The 9,777-nt window shown below is 39.2% G+C and overlaps 1 long non-coding RNA gene across 1 annotated transcript; it reads right to left on the reverse strand.

Moving 5' to 3' along the window:
- Positions 1-1,550: 1,550 nt before the first annotated feature.
- On the reverse strand, positions 1,551-7,431 carry LOC106098618 (uncharacterized). The gene is made up of 2 exons (XR_001224900.3): positions 7,158-7,431; positions 1,551-5,049 (listed from the first exon to the last, which is right to left on the reverse strand). It is a non-coding gene; the product is annotated as an uncharacterized LOC106098618 (long non-coding RNA).
- Between the last annotated feature and the right edge of the window lie 2,346 nt (positions 7,432-9,777).

Consider the following 9,777-nt stretch of genomic DNA (forward strand, 5'->3'; position numbering starts at 1 on the left):
TTTGCACTAAAAACATAGACCCTCTAAGTTAACACTAAAGGCAAACAATTATCAGAACTGAACCAAAAGTAGCCAAACCCTTGCCATTTTTAGCAACAATGAAAACAAATAAGTAAAGGTGATTTTGATAATGATTTTGCCTTTTTATTTTTATTTTTTAATTACAGTTCCTCCTCCTAAGTGAAAGGCACACCGGATTTCCGGACCATGACTTGTAACGGGAAGCCAAACCGCCTGAGATACGGTAAACGGACCAGAACATGATCTGTCTTGAAGTGAACCAAGATTTCAACATCTTAGTTCACTTCTGCAATTTTTTTGCTGTGGATGACTGTGAAAATTGAAGACTGACGTGCAGAAGTGACTTGCGGTCACTACACAGCAAGCCTCCCTGCCCTGATCTTGCATAAGAGTAGGCCATCCTTGCAAAACGAATGCTGGCTTAATTATTCGAGCAACCTTTGTGATCAAGAAGAGTTTATCCTAATAAACTCTCAATGTGTGAAAACGGAGAGCATTCAAAATTTACAGTACAAAAAACAGTGATGATTAGGGAACTAACTTATACATCTTTATTCACATGAAACCTGAAAAGACTTTCATTTTCAGCGGTAAAACTATTAGGGAAAATCCACGTGAAAATAATTTTAAAGTTTTTAGAAAGTCACAAAGTTTATTTACTTCAAAAAGCGTATTTTCATCTTTACATGCAGTCTTACAAAACATTAAAATGCAAGCGATTTCTGAGTCTTCTTGAAATTTGTGGTAGATAATTTATTTGCATAGTTTACTCTTAAAGTAAAAAGGCCATAATGCAAAAACATCCAAGTAAAATTTTAAAAACAAACTGCATGTACATTTTTACCAAGAAACCGTCACTAATTATTATTAGCATGTATATGTAAAATATTAGATTGTGTCTATTGCCTGTCACAATAAAATAAGCCTATAGATGTCCAATGACTGCATAAATGAGAAAGCAAGTTAAACAAGTTAGGTAAATTTCAACTGTTTGTTTATTTAGTTAGTTATTTGTAACCACTGAATAGGAGGCAGCCTTACAGCTACTGTAGGAACTGTTAACCAATCAATAGTCAAAAAAGAAAATAGTCAAGAAATGAAGAAACAGAAATATGCATCTGAGCTCCTTTAAACAGTCAAGGCTTCATCACCACTTCATCGGAGAAACTGACTCTACGTATGACTGCATGCACTTCACTAAAGTAGGAATAAAAAAAGAAAAGGAAAGGAAACACAACATCCCACTAATCTGTAAGGTGATGAAGTTTATATCAATATTGAAAGTTCAGTCTAATGCACTGTTCCTCAAAGCTGCCCACCAAAACTTTCCTAGATTACCAGACATATGAATCGCCATGCACACAAAGCAAACATCCTGTTTTATTCTGACGACCACTCCTTGAAAATTTTGAATATTGTGGAAGTGAAAATTTGTCCTCTGATGTACTCGGTGTGTTTAAGAAATTCCACTTCCATCTAGAGGTGTATCGATAGTACTGATACCAATGCGGGTATTGGTATCGGATCGATACTGGGCCTCTGAATTCAGTATGTAGCCCGCTGAATTGTGTTAAAAAAACATGTAAAGAAAAAACAATACCTCAAACTGTTTGATTAAAGCCTGACCCTTTTTGTGGTGACGGTCACGTCTATTTTATTTATAGCTTAAAGCACATATAAACAACAAAAGCTGCCCCACTTTTAAAATTTACGCAATGCTGAAGGGTGTGTTTTCATGTATTAACTCATTATTGTAAAAAGTAAAACTCAGTGATTCATCTCACAAATCATGGGACACTGCTCTCCCCCATGTAAGTGGCCTTTTTAAGTTAAAACTATCAGTATCGGCATTGGTAATACTGGGCTTGTATTTACTTGGTAATAGATTGATACCAAAATTTGCAGTATGGCACAGCGCAAAAAAATATGGCGTCATCTGGATTACAAAAGCCCAGCTTAAACCAGTTTAAACAGGGAGTTGAAACCATGGGGAGGACATATGCCTCTGAGGCCGAGGGAGAATAATATAATAATGAAACACTGTACAGCAAAAACTCTCGGCTGAAAAATCATCAAATCACAGACAGCAGCTCGGATTATCATAGTAGTAGTGGTGTGTAGGCTTTGACTGACATGATTACTCAAGAGGAAACAGGGTGTGTTGACGTGGGTGGCAGCCATGAAAACATTTCACTCACCCACACGACTATGTGGCCATCCTCACGTTCACGTACCCTTACCTTTCACCTCATTTGTAACAACAGCTTTTGGTAGCACAGACTCATCGGTACACAACACCACACGCAACACTTTGGCATCTTTTTTCTTTTTTTTTTTGTTCCTTTCCACCGTTTCTATGAAGACAATATCAACAACAAACCCAAAGGAACACAGTGATGACATCTGTGGTGAGGCAGGTCAGCCAGCTTTGTTTACATGTCGACCATGTGTCGACGTCAAAGTCATCGCTCCTTGCTGCGTTCAGCAAGAGGAAGGATGTGGAGCTTATAAGCGGGGAAGCACCGGCTCGAACCTCTTATTTACGCTATGACCTACATGCATGTTTTTTACCCTATTATAGTTGATTAGTATATGTCACATCAGTGAGAGTGTCGGTTGGTCCCAGCAACAGCAGCCGGGGGGTGGGGGGGCAGGAACAGGAACAGGAACTGCTCACGGCTGAATGTCTCAACAGAAACAACCAAAGGCATCAGCCTGTCAGAGAAGCAGCAAAAACAGAGCTTTTCCATTTAACTTAAAAACAACGTTTGTGCTTGGTTTGCAGAAAAATTACCCCCTGCAACTAACGCATAAAAACACAATTTGACATGTTAGCGTGTAAGCTGTGCAGCTGCTTGAGGGAGAGCTGCAGGGGTGTAATCCAGGGTTTTTCCAACCTCAGCGTCAGGGTGACTTCAAGAGGTCACAAGTTAACCTCGAGGACTCATCAGATGATGAGATGAGAAGAAATGCAAAGTTCTGCTATATCCAGTCTTTTTTCTCACATCTTTGCTGCCTTAAAACATTACATCCTTGTATTTGTTGCGTACCTGTTTGATCTTCTCATGTGGTTTTTGTTTAAATAGCTACTGGGGGAAATAGAGGGGAAGTATCTCTGGGGTGGAAGTGGTAACTGTTTTGTGATAAAGGGCCCCAGTTACACAAAGCTTACAGTCAGAGGTCATAAATCCTTGTCCTTTTTTCCCCTTAAAGCAGGGATATCGAACTCATTTTACATCTAAAGAAGTTTGACTGCACATTAAACTCCTGAAATATCTTAATATAAGTTAAAGAAGAGCAATTTCAACAGTGCGTCTCAGATTTTCTACATTATAAAGAAGCGCTGCTGTAATAAATGAAAAAAATCAATCGGCACGAGTCTAATGTCCTATTTCATATTTTCACATTTGCCCCATGGGCCGAATTAGAGCGTTTGCAGGGCTGATTTTGGCCCCCGGGTCTTAGGTTTGACACCCCTGCCCTAAAGGAAATGTTAAATACGAAGCACCAGCAGCTCATTACTAATTACCTATTTCCAAAAAGAGTTCAGACTTTGTGTAAAATGGAGATAAAAACAGAAGTCAAATCATTTTAAGGGTGTATTTAGGCGAAGCAATAAGAAGACAACATGTGAAACCCTGAAATGGAAAACATTTGTCTTTCGATTAGAAATTAGCCTCTTTTTTTTTTAATGTTCTCTTTGAATTTGATGCCAACAACAGGTTTCAAAATAGCTGGGACAGACACATGTTTACCGCAGCGTTGCATCATCTCTTATTTTAACAGCCTGTAGGCGTTGAAGAATGAAAGAGATCAGCTGCTGTAGTTCTGAAAGAAATGTATCAATGAAGAATGGAAAGACGTAACATTTCAGCTACTCAGCAGTTTGTGGGGTTTTTTTGTTTTATTTAAAATGCGCCCTATGTTTACAGTTGGTGACATTTCTCGACTCTTACTACTACTTTTACTTTTATGGCGCAAGTTTGGGTGCCGAGATAAGATAGCATGCAGGCTTGGTGGCAAATATTTCAACATTTGGTAGTTTGTCTCACCACTTCATGTTAAAAATACTCCTTAAGTATCTTCAGCAGAGGATATTTAGACATTTCTCATGTTGTTTGGCATACAGTTTCCATGTACGCCAAGCAAATTGCTGAGAGCAACAGCTCTGATTCTTTTGAGGGCTTTGTTATCCCGTACCCTCTTTCTTAGTTTTGCAATAAGTCTTCTTTAGGGTGAGGGTTAGACCAAGTCATAGCAGGATGTATAGGAGTGACCATCAGACGACACTGATTTGTCTGAGTGACAGATAAATCCTTATTACCAGCAGAGTGGTACTTCTCTCACTGGCACTTTTTGTATTTTGGTTTTGCTTCCAAGCGTGCAGAAGAGGCAGTCATCTAAACGTGCATGTAGGAGGACACCTTCAAGAAAGGTGAAAGGTGTCAGAAAGGAATAAGGAAAAGAATATGTGAACAGGTTTTGACTGGGAACGCATCTGAGAAACCAGTGTTAGACTTATCAGTACGCTTCATACATTTATGACCCAAAGAAGGCTGTAATGTTTCTGGATGTTGTTTACATATGCTTTGTTTTGAATTTTTGAGTGGACTTCGTTTAGTAACACTTGTTTTTGAGAGTCTTCCTGAGCCTTTAGGGCAGTGATTTCCAGCAGACTTCTGCCTGGCTTTACTACAGTCCCACTGAAGGGCCTGAGAATCATGTTCAGACAATATTGATTTAGATCTGGCATCACCGCTGGCACTGCATCAGTGGAAAAGAGATTTGTTGCCAGTAAACTAAGGTGTGAGTTGTTCAACCAGATTTTCGTTTTTGTTTTGTTTTTTAATCATTTAACGTCAAAAGGAGCCGGTTGAGGTGGCTCAGCCATCTGAAAAGGATGCTGTCTGGACGCCTCCCAGGTGAGGTTTTACAGGTGTGTCCAACCAGGAGGAGCACCCGCAGCAGACCAAAGACATGCAGGAGAGGTTACATCAGTGTTTTCCCTGGAAGAGCTGGAGGAGGTGGCTGGAAAGATAGATAAAACAAGCTTAAATCCTTCAAACTAATCACTGTGTTTAAATGTCTTGATGCATTCTCAATCATCCAGGAAAGTAAATCTCCAAAAGTTGAATCTGTTCATCTGGACGTAGCGTTTTGTGGACGTAACGTTTCTCCCACAAAACGCTACGTCCAGATGAACAGATTCAACTTTTGGAGACTGTGTTTAAATGATGTGTAATTTCTTTTTTTCAATTCAGTTCAATTCAATTTTATTTCTATAACGCCAAATCACAACAACAGGCAATTTATATTGTAAGGTAAAGACCCTACAATAACACAAAGAACACAGAAAACCTCACCAATCATTTGACCCCTATGAACAACCTCTTTTTTGGAAGTAAAAACTCCTTTTGAACAGGAAGAAACCTTTAGCAGAACCAGGCTCGGGGAGGAGGTGAGCAGATGAAGAATTTTCTTCTGGCTTTTATGTTTCTAATGTATTTCCAGCTTTTAAAAAAAACAAAAAAAACAAAAAAAAAAAACCAACTCCATTGCAGTTTAGAAAGACTAAAGAAAGACGGAGCCGGCGTGTCTGGCTCTGCCGACTGGTAACGAAAATCTTTTGCCTCTAAAGGTTACTAATTAACAAAAATCAAACTCTTCAGACAGCTGTCAATATTTTCAGTCTAACTCCTGGCACAGTGTAGTTTTTACAGTTAGATGAGATATGTTTATCAGTGAGCTTTAGAGGTGCTGGAAGGTTGATTTTATTACCTTTGGACAGAGATAAACTGTTTCCAGTCTTCTCTGGTTCAGCCAACCCCTCTAGCTTTCTGTTTGCTGGTAGCTGCCGTTCACGAGAAAGTAAATTTCTAATACTATTATTGGTAGAGTGTTTCTCAAACAGTGGAGTGCAGACCACCAGGGGAAATATATAAAAGAAAAATAAAGTGAGGTAAAGGATATTAAACAAGCAAAAGTTAACTTACAATTTAAGTAAAACTCAGTAAGTAAAGCGTGAAAATTGGTCATGTGTGAACATTTTTTGGGGCGTACCAGAAAAAAACTTCAGAGCTTCTGTTTTAAATGCAAAAGGGTTAAACTCGAGACCCACAAGCCAAATCTGTCCCTTTGCAAATTTTAATCTGGCCTGCTTATAGCTGTGGTGTGCACACCAAATTAAACAAAGAGCCGCACCTTCATAGCACCTGACAGCTAACAAGGTAACACACAATCCAACCAAAAGGCAGCTGAGGTATGAGACTGAGTAGGTCATGTGAAAAGAGGCCAGTTTAGGCATTAGCCATGAGGCAGTTTCTGTTTTAAGAGAACATTGTGTCATTAAGGAACCAGTTGAAAGAAGAATAATTTTGATGTTTAACTGAAAAAAAAAGGCATTTACAACAAAAAATTATTCTTCCAGCTAAATCTCAGAGTGGGAAGTTTTATTCTTACATCCAACTGGTTCCATGCCTAAACTGTGTTTTGCAGATGAAAAGTCGAGACGTTCTGGAGAACGACTGTGCTATCATGTTGAGTCCTGTAAAACGGGCTCGGTGAGACTTGCGGGCATATGAACGGGAACAGAATGAAAGATCCGCTACTTTGCTTTGACATCGGGGTGTATTTTTAAGTGACCCACAGGGCAGGTAGCTGTCTGTCAGGTTTGTGAAACAGGTTGCTGTGGGCTGGCTGTGTGGTATCCCTCTTATAGTTTAAACACACAACTTTGACTAAAAGTTATAAAGTCTAAAAGACTTTTTTGCAGGCTGATTGAGGCCTTTATGTGGTCCAAAATGTACATGAGAAGCATAAATTATCAGTCATTAAACTCTATATGTGTGGCCCTTGCTATGCTTTTCATTTCCTGGTGTGGCCTCTTCAGAGAAACTAAATTTGACACCTGTGCTTTAACTGTGTGATTTTTTTTTTTAATTTAATAAACTTGTTTTTAAAGCCCAAAAAGGAATCGTGACTATTTGCATCTTAAATGTTGTGGAAATTTGAGCCAAGTTGCCTTTCATGACAGGTTAACACTGAAAGCTTTGTCTTATTCACTCTCCTGGGTTTTTGGAGTTTTGAAATAATAAGGGCATGAATAGACATGATACACCTGATGACAGTGTACTCACACGTTGTGGTATTGAGCTCCCATTGTACAGCGCTGCCGAGTGTGGTGACTCAGACTTCTGCAGAGTCACTCTTGGAAAGATCTGACTCTCCTCTTATTCAGGAATTTCCTGATCCCTGCTCGGCTCCCTGTGAAAATGAACTGCAGGCTACAAGAGAGACTTCCAGTCAGCCATCGCCCCACCCACCCTCACAGCTGGCCAGCTATTGGGAAGTTCCAGGTTAATAACTAAACTGAGGACACATGCTGAAAGAGTTGGCCAGGCAGGGCTGATATCTTTTTTTGGTCAGCTGTGAATGTGGAGTCAGCATTGTGAAAATTTAGGCTGAGTAAGGAAGCAGAGCGATAACACAGTGCACTTTTGACATTTGTTTAAGCCTGTCTGTCTCCCTCCCTCCCTCTTTTTTTCTTTAAGTTTCTCACTAAAGTAAAAACATCAGAAAATGTAGGCCCAGATGACATATATAGATAGGAAACACGATCAAAGTGACATTTAACACATTTCTAATATTAAAATAACAATTCATTTTCACCACAAACAGTGCATGAGTCACAGCAGAGCAATCAGATTAGAAAGATTGTAGTTTCAGTTGAAACATTTGCGGTTTTAGGACTTCCGGTCACACCTTGATTGTAGTTTTCCTAGTGGTGCGTGTTCTCTGCCTTGACGTCAGCAGAGCCGTGGTTGGGAGTGCTATTACTCACTCACTGTTTAAAATGCATTCTTGTACACCACGTACAGCACAGTGCCTGTTTCTTAATTTCCCAAACAGGAAGTTCTAGCCAAGACTGTTGCCAAATCATCTGCGCTACACCCCTGTGGTGAAGTTTACTCAAGAAACGATGCATCTCTAGACATGTTTAACCTTCTTTTAGAGTTTGATGGCCATTGTTGTTTAAGATTTTACACTAGCAGGAGCAAAATCTCGTTATTTAGGAACCGCAAAGTTTGTTAATCACAAACTGTACAGTATTGTGGTTTTATCTGTGGAGATCTCTCAGATTAAATGATGAAATTTAAACTCCGGTTTTTGAAGATAGGGAACATTTTCATTAAAAACAGTTTGTAAAAGATGGGGGGAAAAGTTTGAAGAGAAAAAGAAAATTATTGTGACGTCCTTCCTCACAATCACTGTGAAGTCTGAAGACAGTGTCTGCAAACTGGTTTACTCCAGGCTTTCAACCGCTGTAAATACAAACATAATTGATGAGCAAACACCGATATACTACAGAAAACAGGAAAGAGTGGGCCGTAACAAACACGGCCACGCTTCACATCGAGAAACAGGTGAGGATCACAGTCCCACAGAGCCACCTGGTGGTGAAGACAAGCAGAGGCTGGTCAGTACTGCACGGCTCATGCAATATAAACTCAGATCTGAGAAAAGTAAATATAATCACGCAAGATTTCCCCTTGAAAGTACACAAGCTTTTTGATTTTTATTTTCACATATAATTTCTTAAGTACAGGAGATATCCACATGAAAAACATATTTAAGCTCTTAAAACCAGAACCAAATCAATTCTACACTCCCTCCAAATGTCACGCTCTAAAGCCAGAGCCCTTTATCTACAACCACTTTTAAGTAGAAACATCAGGGGGTGTATCATAGCTGTAAAAGCAAAACTGCCCCATTTTATGCATTGTCTGTTATCTGATTCTTCATTCCACTAAATTTTATGACTGCAGGATATGTGGCTGCTCAAAACAAGTTTGCATAAAGTTTGCATAACAACTACTGAGGAGCAAAAATGTAATAGTTTTATATTTACAGTAAAACTGCACAAACAGTTTATTACTTTATTATCTGAATATTTTTGAATGTCTGTCATAGATAAATGGAACCGTATAAGAAACAAACAGAACCAGTAAAAGAAGTAAAATATAACCACAAAATACCCCCACAGTAAGTCAGTAAAATGGTTTCTGGAGGATTAAATTACATCTGGAAAAACATGACGGGATTTTGAGAGTAATTAAAGCTATGAAATTTTTCTTAGTTTCCTCTCTGTTATGCAGAACTTTATCAGTAGAGTCATTGTATGAAAAATTAGTGAGCCCCTCCCAACTAACCCTGCCAAAATCTTTTCTTCTTTTTAAAATTGTGCAATAGCTGTAATTTATCTAATGAATCCATGCAAAGTTTTACCTTCATTTTCACTCAGAGCTGACACTCACTGGGCAGTTTCTCGTTTTCAGAACATTCTCTGTAAACCCAAAAGGCTATGTGGGGAAAATCCCAGCAGAGCCGCAGGTTCTGAAATACTCTGAGCAGCCGTATGGCACCAGTCACTTAAATCAGCTCTCTTCTCCACTTTGATGCTCAGTCTGAACTTCAGCAGGTGGCCTTGACCATATCCATTTGCCTAAATGCATTGAGTTGCTGTTAACGAGCAGTTGAGCAGGTACAGCTAGTGAAGTGGTCGGTGAGTGCAGATTTTAATTTTTTCCAATGATTCTGAAATCATCCCTATCCCCAATAGCGATCCAACAAGTAGAAAACCTTAGAGGAGTCAGAGTTCTGAGCGCACAGCGATTATTTGTCCAAAATATAAATACAATGAGACATTTCAGGACTAAAAACAAGATTAGGTGTGAATCAGGACAAATCAACAGCAAC

This window comes from Oreochromis niloticus, linkage group LG20, assembly GCF_001858045.2.
Source record: "Oreochromis niloticus isolate F11D_XX linkage group LG20, O_niloticus_UMD_NMBU, whole genome shotgun sequence".
In the NCBI taxonomy this organism is placed as follows: Eukaryota; Metazoa; Chordata; class Actinopteri; order Cichliformes; family Cichlidae; genus Oreochromis; species Oreochromis niloticus.